Source organism: Adiantum capillus-veneris, chromosome 22, assembly GCF_014529385.1.
Source record: "Adiantum capillus-veneris isolate H3 chromosome 22, ASM1452938v2, whole genome shotgun sequence".
NCBI classification, from domain to species: domain Eukaryota; kingdom Viridiplantae; phylum Streptophyta; class Polypodiopsida; order Polypodiales; family Pteridaceae; genus Adiantum; species Adiantum capillus-veneris.
This window is the reverse complement of record NC_140952.1, coordinates 3514040-3535420: the sequence shown is the minus strand read 5'-3', so window position 1 is coordinate 3535420 and position 21381 is coordinate 3514040.

Here is a 21381-nt window from a genome sequence, read left to right as displayed (position 1 = left end):
TTTGAAAGGGCTCAATGAGATGCGATAAAATCTGCACCTTTCAAATATTTTTCATAGATATAACAAATGCTTCTCCCAAGACGAATAAACACAAAGGTCGTCTAGGAAAGCTTCACAAAACTCCCTTAGAAATTCTTTAAACGCAGTGTTTATTGATCGTTGGAATGTAGCGGGGGCATTTGTTAAGCCAAAAGCCATAACACGAAATGCAAACACTCCAAACTCTGTGATAAAAGCAGTTTTAGCTTGGTCCTCTAATGCAATTGTGATTTGATTGTAACCAAAGTACCCATCTAAAAAGCTATAAGCTTCCTTGCCCGCAACTCTTTCAAGCACATGTTCTGAATATGGCAAGGGATAATGATCTCTCCTAGTAGCTGCATGAACTTTCTTAAGGTCCACGCACACTCTTAGTTTCCCATTCTTTTTTGGCACAATGACTATTGGAGAAACCCATTCTGAGTGCTCAATAGGGTATATGAATCCACATTGTATAAGTTTTTCAATCTCTTCTTGTACAATTTTGGCGTACTTAGGATTCATTGGATAGGGTCGTTGTTGGACGGGTTTAGCAATGTTGATCATGGGAATTGTATGTTGCACCACAGAAGGTGGAACGCCCTTCATGTCATGATATGTCCAAGCAAAGATATCCTTGTATTCCTTGAGGAGCTCCTTAAGTACAGCCTCTTCAGTTTTGGTAAGGTCTTGAGCAATAAAGACTGATTTAGACTCCTCACCTGGTTCTGCTAATTCTATCTCTTTAACTACCACTGGACCATCATAGACTCCACTGCTTCCATTGGTAGGTATTCGTTGGGCTTTGGCATACACAACCTTTCGCTCCCCCGTGGTATAAGATTTAAAATGTTCAGGAGCCGTATATAAGTCAGCAGGCTCTTTTTCTTTTAGTTCTGCCTCCTTTTGTTGTTGTGCTAACTCTCGGTTTTGACGTCTTCTTATAGTTCGACTCAATTTCGGCTCTGTAACCTCCAATTGAGCGAGGTCAATGGGTCGCGGGCTGCACCACATGACACTCTGGAGATGTTCACCCCAATTGTCTACTAGCTTTCGATGAGCATCACATGCCCCTAGATAGTTAAGCCATTCTGCAGTAGATCTTTCCTTGTTTATCCTAGGTCTCACATTTGCTCGATATCGTCGTCTCTTATATGACCTTTGTTTCTTGTTAAGGTTTTGATTTTGGTAAATGTTTGAACTCGACTCGCCTGATAGGTCTTCGCTTGTATCTTCTTCACTCTCATATAAATTACCATAGACGGTCGTACTAGGCCTTGAGCGTTTAGTTTCTATACTTGGTTCACTCTATGTTTCCTCAGGTTCTGAATCCATTTCTCCCTGAGATTTCGTTTTTGATGTGTATTGGCCTGAAGCCTTTGAGGAATCATCAGTTTCACTCTCAAGTAGGTGTGCCTCTTTCTTATCATCGGATGTTACATGCGCTACACCTAACATGTTTACTGGTGTAATGTGTGGTATCTCTTCCCCATCTGGTGTTACCCAGGTTGTTCCTCTAGCTCCCCATGTATCTATAGTTGCCGCTAGGTGTACCCAATCGACATTGTCTGACTCAGCCATTCCGGGTAGGATATCCATATAAGGAGAGTTCTCCCCAATATCCGTGTCTTCGTTACACGTGTAACAATACTGTAATGGAGCTGAGTGAATTGTTGTGTCTGATCGATTATCAATGATAAATTGATCAATGCGTTCGACCACTTAAAAGATCAACGCGAATGATAGAGTCTTGGAACTGTAAGTAGACGTGGTTTTTGGACCAGTCATGCACCATTTTTGCTTCCCTCATGAATGGACGCCCTAAGATCATCTCAAATGACATTCGGATGGTTGGAAAAATCCATAACAATGAAAGTCTACCTTACCTTGTGTCCCAAGACCTTGATCCTGAGATCCTTTAGCATTCCAATAGGCGTAACAATAGATCCATTAGCCATTTTTACCACTACGCTTGTGGCTTCAAGGTGAGGTCTCCCCATAGACTCCCAACAACTCTTTGTCACCATGCTGACTCCCGCACCACCGTCAAGGACCCCCTTTACAGTTAATCCTTTGGTAGTGATTGGTAGAGTAGCATTAGATTCATCACCTTCAAAGTATTGCCCCAACTTGTTAACAGGTATTTCTATAACAAGGGTCTCATCTAGGTTGGGTTGTGGATCTATGTGTTCCTCCTCTATTGGCATCTCCGCAGCTCCATCCATCTGTGCAAATTGTGGTAGCCCAAACTTTAGTTCTCCATTGAGGAAGGCTCGAAGAGCTGAGACTAGCTCGGGGTCTTTATATAGTTTGGACATGATGGTGGTTCTAACTTCTGAAGACATGAAATCCATCAATTTGGCAATGTTTAATGGCACCTTCTGGCCTTGAGTCCCTTGACGTGGGGAAGATGAGATCTCCATTTCTTCGATAGGATCAGGTAGTCCTCTGTAAACATTCTTTCCATCAAGAAGTGAGTACGCCCACTTTCCCATGACTTTAAGTCACTTTCTTCTTGGATGACACTAGGTATGTCCAAGGGTCTATGGACTTGGTGAGGTTGTTGTTGTGTAGGGAACACGGTGTCTGTAATCTGGATCTTCCTAGGTGCTGGTTCTAGATCCCTTTGGGTATCTTCTACCAAACTCCGTAATTGCTTGACTCGCTCAATCTCCTCTGTAGGGTTTGGGTAAGTTCTTATCTTCTTTTTGGATCCTGGCCATTCTCGCTCATGAAGATCTTCCTTGTTCGTTTCTATGTTAGTGGTCGTTTTGGTCTCCATGGTTTCACCTGAATCAGAATCTTCTTCAGTGTCGTTCATATATACGGGGTCATCACCAATCCCTATGTTGGTTTTTGAGCTGGGGTCTGACTTCGCTGCTTTTTGCGATCTCTTTCTTTGTGTTTTCTTCTTTTTCTGAGATAGGGCAATTGATGCCGTGTCTCTTTCCTCAAGAATATAATTTTGTTTTTGGAGCATCGATCGTGTGAGTGCGTTTACTGGTACTATGTTTATAGTTGGTGGTGTCCCATCAACAATCTCTATTAAGTTCAATGGTGTGATTATCGGTGCGTTTGGATTGTTAGGACACTGTGCGATCAAATGATCTATGCCACAACGATTAAAAGTGAGTATTGGCATTGCCAATGCACTCCCTTGACTTGTTTGCATTAGTGCAGCATTCTTTTGCATTCTAATGGGGCACTCAGCTACTCGATGTGGTCCACCACATTCGTAGCATTGAAGAGGTGGTCTCCTGGCAAAACTATTACTGTTTTGGCCTCTTGCTGCTAGTTCACTAGCTTGATATACCGGTTTGATTTGTCCCCAATGGTCTTCCATATAGTACATGGGACACTCCTCAAGCATGTCGACTCCATAGGTGATACTAGAGTCTATGTCCACTTCGCAATCTACATAAGTACTAGATGACTCGCAACCTATTTGGTTCATAGGTGTAACTCTTGGATGAGGGGGTTGCGGTCCTAGCACTGGAGGTGGCAACTGTGTGGTTTGGACCACATTTTGGGTTCTAGGGACCATGTGCTGTAATGGAAACTGTTGCTCCATGGGTGGGGTAGGCATCAATGCAGGAACTCGAGGTGAGTCTACCCAAGCTATAGGCGGTCTATTTTCCATGATGCGTTTAAGCATTAGGCAATCCTTCGCTTGATGGCCATACCTACCACACGCGTTACAAGTCCCGTTAAACTTTACTCTGAAAGTAGGGCATTCACTCGTAGTATGTGGGCCCAAGCAAATTGAGCACCATTGTTGCTCCCTTCTTGGATAGATATGAGTGTTTTGTGGAGCACGATTACCCCTAAGGCTTTCTTGGATGGCCTTGGTGAGATCTTCCAAAGTCATCTCAAATATCGTTTGCTCTTTCACGATTGGCTTTATCTTCATTGACTCATGCCCTGACGCTTGCGAGCTACTAGACTTCGGCTCGGCAGACACTCTTTCTCCTGCAATCATTAAATTATCCTCCAATTGGATTGCATTTATGGTGACTGCTTCCCAAGTAGTGATAACTCTAATGACTAGGCCATTATAGATACTTTCATGCCGTAGTCCCCTAATGAATCTATCGAGCAATTGGTTGTTGTTGAATCGCTCGTTTGGATTGCATCAAGAATTCAAATTCTTTAGGCGACTAATGAAGTCTCTCACGGATTCACCTTCTTCTCCTTGGGCTTTCTGGAGCTGAGAGGCTACACCCCAAAGTACTCCCTCTCGTATGTGCTCTTTCAAGAACAATATCCTAAGAGTAGAGTAGATCATTTTCTCTTCTACTCTTAAGGTTCTATACCCATCTCCAGCCTTTCCGCTTAGGGTCAAACTCAAATCCTTACACTTATGTAGCTCATTGTGCTCTTCCAAGGAATCGCACACATGTTCAAAGACTTCCATATGCTTTCTAGCATCTCCGTCTTCACTGAATTTCTGTGTGAGCTTAGCTACTTGAACTGCCTTGCTCCTAGGCTCTCTATCAGGTGCACTACGCATGTTTTCCGCAATACAGCGATCGATAGTTTGAGCAAATGCTGCCAAATCTCCTATTTGAGCAGGTATAATGGGTGTATGTGCTCTTGGAACCACATGTGAGATGGGAATTGGCCTTGGCCTTGGCATACGCGCGGCTCTTGGGTCCATATTTCGTATGGTGGTGTACCAGACGGTGGTCCAAAGTTTACAGGCGTGGCCCTAGGCATAGGGAGTGCCTGATATGGCATGTTATTATTAAATGGCATGGCTCCACTTGTATAAGAGCTTGGATAATTCCATTGTGGATTGTAAGCTCTTGGAATAATCGGAGGTGTAGGAGCTACATGAGGCTGCGGTACGACAGGTGCACATGATTGATACATACATGTAGGTATAGTTGGGGGCATTGTGCTACTAGGCATCGGCGCAGTATTAACAAATGAACTTCATGGTGTACTTCTTGTCATGCTCACCACTGGGATATGCATGGTAGCCGTAGTGTCATTAAGAGAAAGATGAGCTAGATCTAGGAAGGTAAAGCTGCCACTTGTGGGCTCAGATTGTACGGAGGATCCTAGCGAAACGACATATGGAGGATCAATGGGGCTCATTGAGGGAGTCTCCATTTGTGATAGGGTTGGTTGGTTGGCCTTTCCCGTATCCAAGAATCTCATTAGGCCTAATGAAGGCATGTTGATCCCTGTGTTCTGTCTTTCTAACTCGACAATCCTATGGAGGACATCACAGACTTTCTGTTGTTGCTCATCTATGCTAGTAGCACCCGATGTTTATTGTAGAACATCTAACCAACCCATATGATAGGTGTGTCCTGTGTACGGATCCGTTAAGGCTTCTGCTTGTAGGTCATACTCCCAATTTTTGTTTAGGAATATCCCATCTAGGCCTGGCGTGCTGGAGGTTTCCCTCGAAGTGGAAGCATTATTGCTCCCCATCGCTTGCCCCTCCGTGACTTCTACCTTGGGAGCACTGGGTTGCTCGGCTGGCATGATTGTTGTCATAGGAGCCTTTGCTTTCAGGGCTCGACTTTGTTCTAGCCTTCGTAGGCTCTCAATTTCCCTCTCCCTTGTTGCTTGCATATAGCGTTCGATCTCTTGTACTTCGGCAAGACTCCTACCATCGGGTAGTAGAACCTCAGAGGGAGATAGTCCTAAAGGATCAGGAGGTGCAGTGGATGGAACATTCACATGCACACTCTCAAGAAGCATAGGGTCTATTTTAGGCATGAATGACGAATTTACTTCCCCACTACCTTCATTTATTTCATTAACCGCTTCTCTCATGAATGGACGCCCTAAGATCATCTCAAATGACATAGGATGCTTGGAAAAATCCATAACAATGAAAGTCTGCCTTACCTTGTGTCCCAAGACCTTGATCCTGAGATCCTTTAGGATTCCAATAGGCGTAACAATAGATCCATTAGCCATTTTTACCACTACGCTTGTGGCTTCAAGGTGAGGTCTCCCCATAGACTCCCAAAAACTCTTTGTCACCATGCTGACTCCCGCACCACCGTCAAGGACCCCCTTTATAGTTAATCCTTTAGTAGTGATTGGTAGAGTAGCATTAGATTCATCACCTTCAAAGTATTGCCCCAACTTGTTAATGGGTATTTCAATTACAGATTCATGTCCCGCTAGGTCAGATGGTGGTGCTAAATGTTCCTCATCATTCGTTACCGAGTCAAGTTTGTTCATATGTGCAAACTGTGGTAATCCAGCCTGTAATTCTCCATTGAGGAAGGCTCGAAGAGTTGAGACTAGCTCGGGGTCTTTATATAGTTTGGACATGATGGTGGTTCTAACTTCTGAAGACATGAAATCCATCAATTTGGCAACATTTAATGGAATCTTGTGGGACGTAGGACCCTGACAAGAGAATGGTGAAGATGGAATCTCCACTTCCTCAAGGGGGTCAGGCATTCCCTCACCAAACATTCTCTCTAGTAGGAAAGGTGTGTGTCCACTTTCAGATGTCCTACCCTCCTCTCTTCCCGAATGATACTGGGTATAGCTAACGGCTTGTAGTTCTTGTGAGGTTGAACTTGTGTGGGAAACACGGTGTCCGATATCTGGATATGTTTGGGTTCAGGTTCTAATGTTTGTTGAGTTTCTTCCACCAAACCCCTCAGTTGTTGGACTCGTTCAATTTACACTGTTGGGTTTGGATAGGTTCCAATCTTTCTCTTGCAATCCTCATTTTTTGTCTCTCGTGGCTTATCTTGGGGGTTCGCAAGTGGGTGGTTTAACTTTGAATACTCTTTTGGTGTTCGTCGTAATTCCCTCTCGTGATCCTCCTCACTGGCTTTTTCCTTTGTAGTAATAGTTTTGGTCTCCGTGGTCTCTATCGAATCTGAGTCATCCTCAGGGTCATTCATATACACGGGATCCTCTCTTGTCCCTATGTTAGTCTTTGAACTAGGTTTTGAGCTAGAAGCATTAAGGAATTTCTTTCTTTGTGTTTTCTTCTTTCTCGCTCGGCCAATGGATGCAGCATCTCTCTCTTCGAGGATGTAATTTTGCTTTTGGAGCATCGACCATGTGAGTGCATTCACTGGTGCTATGTTTATAGTTGGTGGTGTCCCATCAACAATCTCTATTAAGTTCAATGGTGTGATTTTTGGTGCGTTTGGATTGTTAGGACACTGTGAGATCAAATGATCTATGCCACAACGATTACAAGTGAGTATTGGCATTGCCAATGCACTCCCTTGACTTTTTTGCATTAGTGCAGCATTCTTTTGCATTCTAATGGGGCACTTAGCTACTCGATGTGGTCCAACACATTCGTAGCACTGAAGAGGTGGTCTCCTGGAAAAACTATTAATGTTTTGGCCTCTTGCTGCTAGCGAAGTAGCTTGATATACCGGTTTGATTTGTCCCCAATGGTCTTCCATATAGTACATGGGACACTCCTCAAGCATGTCGACTCCATAGGTGATATTAGAGTCTATGTCCTCTTCTCAATCTACATAAGTACTTGATGACTCGCAACCTATTTGGTTCATAGGTGTAACTCTTGGATGAGGGGGTTGCAGTCCTAGCACTGGAGGTGGCAACGGTGTGGTTTGGACCACATTTTGGGTTCTAGGGACCATGTGCTGTAATGACAACTGTTGCTCCATGGGTGGGGTAGGCATCAATGCAGGAACTCGAGGTGAGTCTGCCCAAGCTATAGGCGGTCTATTTTCCATGATGCGTTTAAGCATTAGGCAATCCTTCGCTTGATGGCCATACCTACCACACGTGTTACAAGTCCCATTAAACTTCACTCTGAAAGTAGGGCATTCACTCGTAGTATGTGGGCCCAAGCAAATTGAGCACCATTGTTGCTCCCTTCTTGGATACATATGAGTGTTTTGTGGAGCACGATTACCCCTAAGGCTTTCTTGGATGGCCTTGGTGAGATCTGCCAAAGTCATCTCAGATATCGTTTGCTCTTTCACGATTAGCTTTATCTTCATTGGCTCATGCCCTGACGCTTGCGAGCTACTAGACTTCGGCTCGACAGACACTCTTTCTCCTGCAATCATTAAATTATCCTCCAATTGGATTGCATTTATGGTGACTGCTTCCCAAGTAGTGATACCTCTAATGACAAGGCCATTATAGATACTTTCATGTCATAGTCCCCTAATGAATATATCGAGCAATTGGTTGTTGTTGAATCGCTCGTTTGGATTGCATCGAGAATTCAAATTCTTTAAGCGACTAATGAAGTCTCTCACGGATTCACCTTCTTCTCGTTGGGCTTTCTGGAGCTGAGAGGCTACACCCCAAAGTACTCCCTCTCGTATGTTCTCTTTCAAGAAAAATCTCCTAAGAGTAGAGTAGATCGTTTTCTCTTCTACTCTTAAGGTTCTATACCAATCTCTAGCCTTTCCGCTTAGGGTCAAACTCAAAGCCTTACACTTATGTAGCTCATTGTGCTCTTCCAAGGAATCGCACACATGTTCAAAGACTTCCATATGCTTTCTAGCATCTCCGTCTCCACTGAATTTCTGTGTGAGCTTAGCTACTTGAACTGCCTTGCTCCTAGGCTCTCTATCAGGTGCACTATGTGTTAACCCTCACGGCACACGGACACCCATCACCTACGATGGACGCGTATTATGTATTTGGTAGAGTCAGGTACCGGGCTTGTCGGACCAATAGGGAAAGGTAGAGTGATCGCCGATGAGAGGCGCACTTTAACTTGGACATTCAAGGGATTAGTTGGTTAAGCATGGGCGCCCAAGTGTGAATGGGGTGAGCTCCTATAAAAGCCAACTAAACCTAATTTTTACTCATTCTCTCATTTGTGCAATTGAAGAGTGCTCTTGCTCCATCTCCATCTTCTTCTTCTTCACCTCCTCCTGTGTGTGTGTGTGAGAGAGAGAGAGAGAGGGAGAGTGTGTGTGCGATCGAGCATTACGAAGGCACGACGGCGGCGAAGCGGTTGAGCGCGGCACAACTGCAGCTTCTTCTTCATCGCGGCGAGGAATCCACCACGAAGGCGAGCGTAGAGCGGTGAGTGACACACCCTTTGTTTTCTTGAGCTTGCTAGTTTAGGCTTGTTGTGTGCTTGGAGCCGTTTGTGGCTCGCATACGGTGTATTGGCAAGTCCCTTGCTTCGATAGTGCGGCAAGGAGCGCACATTTTTGGCGCCGTTGCCGGGGATATGCCATACACTAAGCTCGGTTAGCACTTTACGCTTCCTTGTGGTGCAATTTCTATCATAGGAAAGGCAGGGAAGGAGTGTGTGGAGATTTCTGTTTTTTGCGTTTTCTGCAATTGCTGTCAAGTTTCAATTTCTGCTATTGTCTGTGGTTTTTCAATTTCTGCAATTTCTGCATTTTCAAGTTCGGCGTTTTCAATTTCTGCAATTTTCTGCATTTCTGTCAATTTTCTGCAATTTCTGCGTATTTCTGCATTTTCTGCAATTTCTGCGTTTTTTCTGCAATTTCTGCGTTTTTGCTGCATTTTCTGCAATTTCTGCATTTCCTGCAATTTCTGCATTTCTGCGTTTTTTTAATTTCTGTATTTTCTGCATCAAAAAATAATTTTTAAAAAAAAAATTGGAAAAAAAAATTTGAGGAAAAAAAAAAGGAAAAAAAAATCGGAAATTAAAAACGCGAGTGGCGATATTTTTCGAAAATAAAAAACGTGACTCTTAAAACGGACGGGTTGGTTTGTATAAAAGATAGATCGGGATCATTTGCCCAAGCCCAAGCCCAGGCCCAGGCTTCAGTCCTCAATCTTATGATATATACTAGACTCACTCTTATATATATACCCTACTCCCTCAAGAGAGAATGAGAGCATGTGGGACAAGTCCTCCACTCTCCTCCTTTCTCTTCCCACTTGCACCCTTAGACTTTCTAGTTTGGGCCTAGTTCCCTACTGGAAATTGACAGTTTTAGGGATTCCGAGGGCATAGAGTGACCAAACGGAGGGCTGTAAAGCACGGCACGACCCTCTGACCGATACGCTCGTTTCGAGCTATCACACGGCCCATTCCACGACACGCTCTAAAAAATCTAGCAAAAAAACAAACAAAAAACACGCTAAAAACTAGTCACAAGGCCTCCTACAGCAGCTTTTTGACACCTTAGGGTATCAAAAGCACATGCACTTACGCTCTGGGTGAGTGTTAGAACACGAGCATATTGAGGGTGCCTCTGTTCATACGGACACCCATTACCCATCCACGATAAGCTCTAGACCCTCAGCGGGGACACAAGGTAGCACCACCCAAGACCCTAAAATAGCCGCTAGTGATTCCTCCTCCGACTCAGAAATCATGGAAGCATACCCTACCCAAAACACTGAGAGAGAAGGCCATGCACCTCCCGAAGCTCCACAGCCTAATACTAGTATGTTTAGCCGTTTCATGGAAACATTAGGTAGAGCTACTCGCTCGGAACCTGATGCAAATGAAGCACACGAAGAGGATGGGTTGGACTCTGACACACCTCTACGATACCCCATTGAGTTAAATAGTGCCTATGGAAAAGTGCTATATAACGCCTTATTGGACACGGGTGCTAAATACAATCTGCTATCCTATGGGGTGTGGTGTCAGTTAGGGAAGCCACCTCTATCTGAGAGTATTATCCAAGTCAAGGATGTCAACAAGAAAAAAACTACGGTTTTTGGAATCTGGCACACTTCTGTCAGTTATGACAATGGGGTGGTAGCTCAAGACTTTTTGGTCATGCCTACTGGAACTATGGAGGGTAATATAAACCTAGGCTGCACGTGGATGATAGCCACCAAATGCACTATTGATTGGGGGACTGGGGGTGTTACAACGCAAAAACCAACTCTTAGCCCTACCACTCAAGCCATAGTCCCTCAGATATTGCCCAAGGAAATAAAACCCAAGACATTGCATGTCCAGGAGGTTGAACCATACGTCCCCATAGCCCAACTCTCTAGAGCTTCAACTGATGTAGTTGAAAGAAAGCTTGAGACACACAAGAACCATCCTAATATAACAGAGAAAACATACAAGTGGGTCCCTAAAACCTCTGTAGTGAGCATGGTTGATGCAAAAAAACGGAAACCTAGTAAGAACCGTACCACTCACTCCAAGAAATGTAAAGAAACGTTGCGTTGGATTCCTAAACGACTATTGGAAGCCCAAGGCTACTATCAAGGAAATGATCAAATCTGGGTGCCAAAATGTAGATTGTGCTCTTACCTATCACCTGACCCAAGTGAGCCCAATCCCGTAGCTCCAAAACGAATCAATGATCGTGGAAAGGAAAAAATCACAGAATGCTACACACTCGCTCCAGAGCTAGTTTGGGTACCAAAGAAAGAACGATTTGTTCCACCTAGCTCAGGAAGGGGGGAGTCCCATGAAGATTCTAACTCCTCATGTAATACATCCATAGAGGTAAAAGCTTCTACACAGCCTCCATCTATAGTAATGGACCTCAATGAAGCTACAAAAGAATCCACACCTCCCAGTGTTCAAGAATCACCTAATGAACCACTTCAAGTTCGATCCTGGGAGAGTACCTTACCACCCTTGCAGCTTGACGAGGCACCTAGGGTAATAGAAAACTACTGGCAAAAATCCTCACCTATTACCAACTGGAACAATTGGTTTCAAAGGGTGACAAGCTCATTTCAAACAGTATGATCTACCCAAGGAAGGGGGGAGTGTTTGCTGACAGTCATCATTCATTTGTTTCCCTGTCAACCTTTTTCCCTGACCTCTCAATCTCCGATCTTAGGGAATGTACATATAAAGCTTTATACTCACAAAAAAAAAAAAAAAGAGCAAGAGCAATTAGCAAACGAGTATGCACATTAAAAGTCAAAACATTGACTCAGACCTACACATGTCACATCTGGTACAGTGAAACAGAAACCTATGCCATGAAACACCTTCGATCCTCATCACTTGAGTGATGGAGGGTAGGTAAGATTAGTACGATAGGAGTGTTTCTGTTTTAGAGTTGAGAGATTAGCGAAGTTCTCTTTTCCCACTAATGTGCCTCCTAGAGGTATTGTTTGTGTTTCATAGTGTGTACAGGAGCGTGTTGCTATTGATAGGATTTGGACCTTCATGGAACCTTCAAATCAAGCGCGACCATCAACACAAACAGGTGTTTCTTGTCCATTAGCATTGCCCTTATCTTTTTGCATCTATGATTGTCTGCTTTGATTGTGATTGGTAGCATAATATTCAGCGCATTGGCTTAATACCAAACATTTAATTCAATGTAATGTTTTGTCATAGTCACTTGTCTAGGTTTAAAAATCAAGCAGTCCGACTAAGCTAGTTTGACCAAGCTAGGTATTAGAAATCTTCTCTTAATACCATGGGGAATGCCTTCCTAATAAACAATGGTTACTTAGGTTCTTAATCCGATTTAGGCAGCATTGTATGAAATGTACTAGGGCTTTCTAGTGGGCTTAACCCTATCGACCTTTAGCTTAAGTATTATAAAGGGAGTTTACTAATGTGATGAGCCTGGGGAGTGTATCAGTGTTATATGACCCCCCAAAGTTACAAAATTTAAATGTTGAAAATGAACAAGCAAAAAATCAAAGTGCCACAATGTAAAATTTTAAGCTGGAAGAGAAATCTCGGCTTGATTTGGTACTTCACTCACATGTATCGCCTATGGTACTAGAGCCCTAGAGGTTCCCAGTGTGGGCGCTTTTCCTTGAAAAGCAAAAAACCCAAGGCATACAAAATAAGCACCCACTTCAAAATTGAATCAGTGTGAAAAGACTTTGGGGAGTCAAAGAAAAAGTAATCAGTCAGGCGATGATTTCATGAGAAATTCCTTTTATGGTAGCTTAACTACAAAGTCTTCTAGGTATAGCCTCTAGTCAGCCCTCGAACATGAATACTTGGCTCTCGCGATTAAACAACTTAATTGACCACAGAAATTTAAGAAGCTTACCCATGGTATTAATATTCGATCTCTAGTGCTTTTCGACCGTCAAATTAGCGACCCCAGACTTGTTTAATTTTTTGCCTTTACATCTGTTTATGCATTTGATTACATTGCAATTTAATGTTCATTGCTAACAAATTGTTTGAAATTATTTTACCAATCAATGTGTCTACCTAAAACTGCATATGCTTTTTAAGAGAATGCAATTATTGTGCCAATGTTGTTTGATTTTGCAGTGACTGAAGAAGGCTAAGGACATTCATCTCAAATGCTCTTCCACCTCGACGAACCAGCTTCAACTCAATAGCTTCCGAGGACGGAATCTACATCAGGAAGGGGGGCATGTTAACCCTCACGGCACACGGACACCCATCACCTACGATGGACGCGTATTATGTATTTGGTAGAGTCAGGTACCGGGCTTGTCGGACCAATAGGGAAAGGTAGAGTGATCGCCGATGAGAGGCGCACTTTAACTTGGACATTCAAGGGATTAGTTGGTTAAGCATGGGCGCCCAAGTGTGAATGGGGTGAGCTCCTATAAAAGCCAACTAAACCTAATTTTTACTCATTCTCTCATTTGTGCAATTGAAGAGTGCTCTTGCTCCATCTCCATCTTCTTCTTCTTCACCTCCTTGTGTGTGTGTGTGTGAGAGAGAGAGAGAGAGGGAGAGTGTGTGTGCGATCGAGCATTACGAAGGCACGACGGCGGCGAAGCGGTTGAGCGCGGCACGACTGCAGCTTCTTCTTCATCGCGGCGAGGAATCCACCACGAAGGCGAGCGTAGAGCGGTGAGTGACACACCCTTTGTTTTCTTGAGCTTGCTAGTTTAGGCTTGTTGTGTGCTTGGAGCCGTTTGTGGCTCGCATACGGTGTATTGGCAAGTCCCTTGCTTCGACAGTGCGGCAAGGAGCGCACACTATGCATGTTTTCCGCAATAGAGTGACCGATAGTTTGAGCAAATGCTGCCAAATCTCCTATTTGAGCAGGTATAATGGGTGTATGTGCTCCTGGAACCACATGTGAGATGGGAGTTGGCCTTGGCCTTGGCATATGCGCGGCTCTTGGGTCCCATATTTCGTATGGTGGTGTACCAGACGGTGGTCCAAAGTTTACAGGCGTGGCGCTAGGCATAGGGGGTGCCTGATATGGCATGTTATTATTAAATGGCATGGCTCCACTTGTATAAGAGCTTGGATAATTCCATTGTGGATTGTAAGCTCTTGGAATAATCGGAGGTGTAGGAGCTACATGAGGCTGAGGTACGACAGGTGCACATGATTGATACATACATGTAGGTATAGTTGGGGGCACTATGCTACTAGGCATCGGCACAGTATTAACAAATGAACTCCATTGTGTACTTCTTCTCATGATCACCACTGGGATATGCATGGTAGCCGTAGTGTCATTAAGAGAAAGATGAGCTAGATCTAGGAAGGTAAAGCTGCCACTTGTGGGCTCAGATTGTACTGAGGCTCCTGGCGAAACAACATATGGAGGATCAATGGGGCTCATTGAGGGAGTCTCCATTTGTGATAGGGTTGGTTGGTTGGCCTTTCCCGTATCCAAGAATCTCATTAGGCCTGTTGAAGGCATGTTGATCCATGTGTTCTGTCTTTCTAACTCGACAATCCTATGGAGGACATCACAGACTTTCTGTTGTTGCTCATCTATGCTAGTAGCACCCGATAAGGATTGTAGAACATCTAACCAACCCACATCATAGGTGTGCCCTATGTACCGATCAGTTAAAGCTTCTGCTTGTAGGTCATACTCCCAATTTTCGTTTAGGAATATCCCATCTAGGCCTGGCGTGCTGGAGGTTTCCCTCAAGGTGGAAGCATTATTGCTCCCCATCGCTTGCCCCTCCGTGACTGCTACCTTGGGAGCACTCGGTTGCTCGGCTGGCATGATTGTTGTCATAGGAGCCTTTGCTTTCAGGGCTCGACTTATTTCTAGCCTTCGTAGGTTCTCAATTTCCCTCTCCCTTGTTGCTTGCATATAGCATTCGATCTCTTGCACTTCGGCAAGACTCCTACCATCGGGTAGTAAAACCTCAGAAGGAGATAGTCCTAAAGGATCAAGAGGTTCAGTGGATGGAACATTCACATGCACACTCTCAAGAAGCATAGGGTCTATTTGTTACCATATACATGTGGTAGTGATGTGTGTGAACACACTAGGACCGCCGGGGCATTTTTTCCCTCTTTAGGAGGTTTTTTCCCCCGTGCATTGTATATACGTCCATCACTCTAGGGCTATCTATCTTTCCATTGCACACTAAGTAACATACTCTATATTGTGTGCCTTGAGCTTCCTTCGTCTTCCCCAAGCTGTGTGTGTTTCTCTGCAACCCTAATTCCAACAATTGGTATCAGAGCAGGTCACGTCCTCCCGGGCTTAGTCGCCAGCTGCTGCAGCACACGTCTGCTCACTTTCTACGATTTCAGTGAGCTTTGGCGAGCGTTCGCAGGTCGACAAATATTTTGGGAGTGCTCGAAGAGCTAGGTCTGCTCAGAATTTTGATTTGGGCTCATTTCAGCCTCCGTTTCCACTACGGGCAGTACTGCACAGGCTATTTCGTCATTTTGTGCAGATTTTCTGTCAGTACCGTTTTCTGCATAACAGGTGCCTTATAGTCTTCTACGGTTTGTGCTATATAGCACAAGTTGTTCCCGCTCCATTTCTCCTATTTTCGGGCAGTTTTCACATCAGGTGCAGCATTTACCATGGCTGACAACAACAACACAGATGTGTTCAAGATGTTTGCTGCTGAGGACAGGTTGGATGGGGACAACTACCCTATGTGGGCTTATATGATGCAACATGTTCTTCTGTCAAAAGGTGTCTGGAACATTGTGCAGGGCATTGATGTACGTCCTGGTTCTGAAGATGTAGGCGATGTTGAGGATGTTGCAGGTCTAGCTGCAAGGATTGCAGCTGTTAGAGTTGTTTTGCCTACGGCAGAACAAGCTCGTTGGGATGTTAAGGATGCGCAGGCTCATGCATTGATTGCGTTGTCTGTGAAGCGCACCATTATTCCTCACATCCGTTCAGCAAAATCTGCAAAACAGGCTTGGGATATTCTAGCAGGTCTTTATGCAAGCCGCAATGAGGATAAAATTGCTTTGCTGCGTAAAGAGCTAGAGTCGAAGATTATGCATGAGGAAGATGATATGGACACTTTCCTTGCTAGTGTCAAGGATATCAATGCGCAACTCATTTCTGCAGGTGAAGTCATTTCGGGCAGTTCCCTTGTGCAGACTGTTCTTGATGCCTTACCAGATTCCTACCAGACTTTTGCTAGTACTTGGAGACTGATGACCCAAGGAAATCCTGAAGTTATCAAGTTTGATGCATTATGCACATTGCTGTTGCAAGAGTCACTTTCTAGAAAAAACAGGACTAGGCAGCGTGCAGTTGAACAGGCTTTTATTGCTTCTCAAAGAAAGGGTGGTAACAGTAATGCAGCCACTTCTTATGGTTCTGCTGCGAGTGGCAAAATTTCTGTTCCTAATGCTTCTACTGGCAGCACTTCGTCTGGCAATTCTGGTGATAAGGGCAAAAAGAAGATGCGTTGCCATTATTGTAAAGCCAATGATCACTTGATCAAGTCGTGTCCTAAGTTGAAGGCCAAAGAGGCTAAGAAGAAAGAGGGTGATTCCATTGCAAATGCTAGTTCCACTACAAATGCAGCCATTGTTGAGTCTTCTGTGAAAGGAGATTGTGATGCTGATGTTGATGCAGAATGTGCTTTTAGCGCAGAGTGCACTTACAATCCTGCTGTCCATGATGCATGCTTGTCAGTTGCTGCAGATTCACATGTGTGGTATTTCGACAGTGGTGCTACAAAGCACATTACCTCACATCGTGAATTGTTTACCTCTCTCGAGTCTGTCCCTCATGGGAATTCAGTCACTTGTGCCAACAACGCCTCTTATCCAGTTCAGGGAGTTGGAAAGATTGTGCTCACTGCTGCTAATGGCAGTTCCTTCACACTTGTTGATGCACTTTATGTACCTGGGATCAAGAAGAATCTCTTGTCTGTATCCGCACTTGCTAGACTTGGACTTGTAGTCAAATTTGTGGATGACAGATGTACAGTTCATGATCTCAGTTTTGGTGATGAAATTGTTGCATCTGGGCTTTTGTGCCGTGGGCTGTATAAGCTCACTTTGTATGACAAGTGTGGACAAAATTTTGCAAATGTTGTTGCATATTCAAGGGCTATTTCAGATGCAAAACTTTGGCATGCACGTTTTGGTCATCTGAATTTTGCCAAATTGCTGCGTTTGCAGAAATCTGATATGGTTGCTTCTTTGCCGCCTCTTGAAGCACCTGTCAAACATGTTTGTGAAGGCTGTATTTTGGGTAAAATGCAGCGTTCTAAGTTTCCAAAGGATGGTTCAGTTAGGGCCATATGCAGGTTGCAGCTTGTGCATAGTGATGTTTGTGGGCCCATGCAAACTCCGTCCTTGGGCAATTACCTGTACTTCGTGACTTTCATTGATGATTACTCCAGGCATGCATGGGTATTTCCGCTTAAAGCGAAGTCTGAAGTTTTTATGTGCTTCAAACAATTTTTGGCTATGGCTGAAAATGTCTCAAAATGTACTATGGGCACCCTCCGTTCCGATCGAGGGGGGGAGTATATGTCTCATGAATTTAACGCATTTCTGGCTAGTCGTGGGATAAAACACCAATGTACAGTGCCTTATACACCTCAGCAAAATGGTGTTGCTGAGAGGAAAAACAGGTCACTAACGGAAATGGCACGATGTATGGTCAAAAGTCAATATTTGCCGCATTCTTTTTGGCTTGAGGCCATCATGTGTGCCACTTATGTACTTAACAGGTGTCCTACGAAAGCTTTGCAGTCTATTACTCCATATGAAGCATGGCATGTTAGAAAGCCTTCTATTGAGCACATGCGTGTTTTTGGCTGTTTGGCATATGCTTTGGTGCCACAAGTGCAACGCAGAAAATTGGATGATAAGGCTGTCAAATGTATTTTTGTTGGTTATAGTGCTGAAAGCAAAGGTTACAGGTTGTATCATCCGCAAACAAAACGTATTCTGGTTTCACGGGATGTAGTGTTTGTGGAAGATTCTGTTCAACCCTTGCTGTCATGTACTAGAGACAGTAATGTAAGCTCACAGGACATTTATGACACTTTGTTGCCTCTTTTCAGTGGTGGAAATACGAATGTAAGTTCCAATGAGGCAAATGTACAGCCTATGGGGGTTTCTGAAAATGTTTTAGAACAGCCTATTACTGATGCAGATGTACATGATGTACTTGATGAGGAAAGGGCTGAAAATGAGCAGGCTAGAGGTATGCCAAAATGGCTGGTGCACACTTTGCGTGACAGTAAATTGGATGCACCTTTATCTAGTGGTACTCGTTCAGGCTCTCGCCATGCATCTTATGCATCAGATTGTTATGCTTTGGCTGTGTCTAGTTTACATGATGTTGAGGAGCCTCTGTCTTTTGATGAAGCACAGAATTCAGAAAATTGGATTGCTGCCATGAAATCAGAATATGATGCACTTATAGAGAATGACACATGGACTTTATGTGATTTGCCTCCCGGCAAAAAGGCCATTGGTACGAAGTGGGTTTACAAGTTGAAACGCAAGCCGGATGGTGAGATCGATCGCCATAAGGCTCGACTTGTTGCAAAGGGTTATGCACAACAAAAAGGCATAGATTATGAAGAGACTTTTGCTCCCACTTGTCGTATGACTACTGTGCGTTTTCTATGTGCATTGGCAGCTCATTTTGGTTGGGATGTACATCAATCAGACATTGTTACTGCTTTCTTGAATGGTGACATATTTGAGGAAGTTTATGTAACGCAGCCTCGCGGTTTTGTCATAAAAGGACAAGAGGACAAAGTGTGCAAATGTAAGAAGGCTTTGTATGGGTTGAAGCAATCTCCTCGTGCTTGGTATGAGAAAGCTGACACTCATTTGGTTAAACGAGGCTTTCGTAACAGTCCAACAGAAAGCACATTGTATGTAAAGCGTGAGGATGATGTATTTCTCATTGTGGTTCTTTATGTTGATGATTTGCTGATCACTGGACCAAATGAGAGACATATTGCTGAATTTAAGGCTGATTTGAATGCTACTTTCAAGATGAAAGATTTGGGGCTGTTGCATCATTACTTGGGTATACAGTTTAAGCAGTGTGATGGTGGTATTGCCTTGTGTCAGAAAAGTTACATAGAGACATTGCTATGTAAGTTTGGACTTGAGGATTGCAAACCTATTGCCACTCCCATGGAAACAGGTTTGAAATTGAGTCTACATGATGCTGGCGATCCTGCTGATGTCACTCTTTACCAAACTGCTGTTGGCTGCCTCATTTATGTATGCAACACGAGGCCAGATATTCAGTTTGCAGTCTCGCAGGTCATCAGATTTATGCATAGCCCAGGGTCTAAGCATTGGCAGGCTGTCAAGAGGATTTTCCGCTACCTAAGTGGCACTTTACATCTTGGCTTGTTTTATCCCAAGGGGGGATCATTGCCGCCAGACTTACATGCTTTTTCGGACTCAGATTGGGCTGGTTGTTTTGACACGCGAGTGTCCACAAGTGGTTTTTGTTTCATGCTTGGCAGTTCATGTATATCATGGTTGAGCAAGAAGCAACCTACTGTGGCCACTTTGAGTTGTGAGGCTGAGTACAGGGCAGTCTTCACAGCTACGGTTGAGTGTGTATGGCTCAGACGCCGTATGGCTGACTTGGGTGTTGGACAGGACACTGCCAACACTATCTACACTGACAGTCAGAGCGCATTGGCAGTTGCGAGGAACCCAGTTTTTCATGCTCGCACAAAGCACATTGAGGTGCATTACCACTATGTCAGGGAGAGGCTCTCAGCAAGAGAGATCAGCTTGGCTTATGTGCCAACACAGGACAACCTTGCAGATCTTTTCACAAAGGCATTGTCTCGTGAGAAGCTTGAAGCTTTCCGCAAAGCTTTGGGCTTACTCCCCTTTGTGGACTGATCCTGTCCTCAGGGCATGGCACTTCCCTTTACTCATGTGCCAGCTCTCGTTCACCGCATCACTCCATGGGGGATTTGTTACCATATACATGTGGTAGTGATGTGTGTGAACACACTAGGACCGCCGGGGCATTTTTTCCCTCTTTAGGAGGTTTTTTCCCCCGTGCATTGTATATACGCCCATCACTCTAGGGCTATCTATCTTTCCATTGCACACTAAGTAACATACTCTCTATTGTGTGCCTTGAGCTTCCTTCGTCTTCCCCAAGCTGTGTGTGTTTCTCTGCAACCCTAATTCCAACACTATTATAGGCATGAATGACGAATTTACCTCCCCACTCCCTTCATTTATTTCATTAACCGCATGTTCGGAGCGAGTAGCTCTACTAAGGTTCTCTTTTAAGCAGCTAAACACGCTGGACCCGGGCCGTGGGCCCATGGCATGCATGTCTTGACTTGAAGTATCAGGGTTTGGTGTAGGATACCCCTCCATGACTTCGTAGTCAGAGGAAGAATCACTAGACGCGATATGAGGATCTTGGGTCGCGCTACCTTGAGTCCCGGCCGAAGGTCCAGAACCTAGGGTGGAGGAATAATGGATGCCCGCGTAAATGGAGGCACTACCAATATGCTCGTGCTCTAACACTCGTCCAGAGCATAGGTGCATATGACTTGGATCCCCTAGAAGTGTCAGTGAGTGCCCGTGAAGGCTGCTCACCTAGTATTTTTGGGTGTTTTGCAACCCAAGTCTTTTCTTAATGTTTTAGTTTTTATTTTGGCCCTTTTTTTCTGACCCAGCTATAGAATAGAATGTATGATAGCTCAAAACGAGCGTTTCGGTCAGAGGGACGTGTCGTGCTTTACAGCCCTCCGTTTGGTCACTTTATGCCCTCGGAATCCCTAAAACCGTCAATTTCTAGTAGGGAACTAGGCTCAAATTAGAAAGTCTAAGGGTGCAAGTGGGAAGAGAAGCGAGGAGAGTGGAGGACTTGCCCCACATGCTCTCATTCCTTCTTGAGGGGGTAGGGTATATATATAAGAGTGAGTCTAGTATATATCATAGGACTGAGGCCTGAGGCCTGGGCCTGGGCTTGGGCTTAGGGAAACGATCCCTTTCTTGGCCACACACACTGTCAACACCTACCTAACCTCTCTGTCAACACCTCACAGCTCACTACCTTATCTGCTTACTAACAGTGCTACTAACCACTAACTAATCTACTAACTAATCTGTTAACCACTCTGCTAACTGCTTACTGACAATGAGCTAACTGTCCACCTACTTCCTCTCTCACTACCTTACTATGCAAGGACTGTGTGCAGGCAAACCTTAATAGAAAACTGTGTACAGACTGTGTGCAAACAGAAATTGCTAACTATCTACCTACTTACTCATTCACTGCGAATAAGCTAACGACTACTAATTGTGCAAAG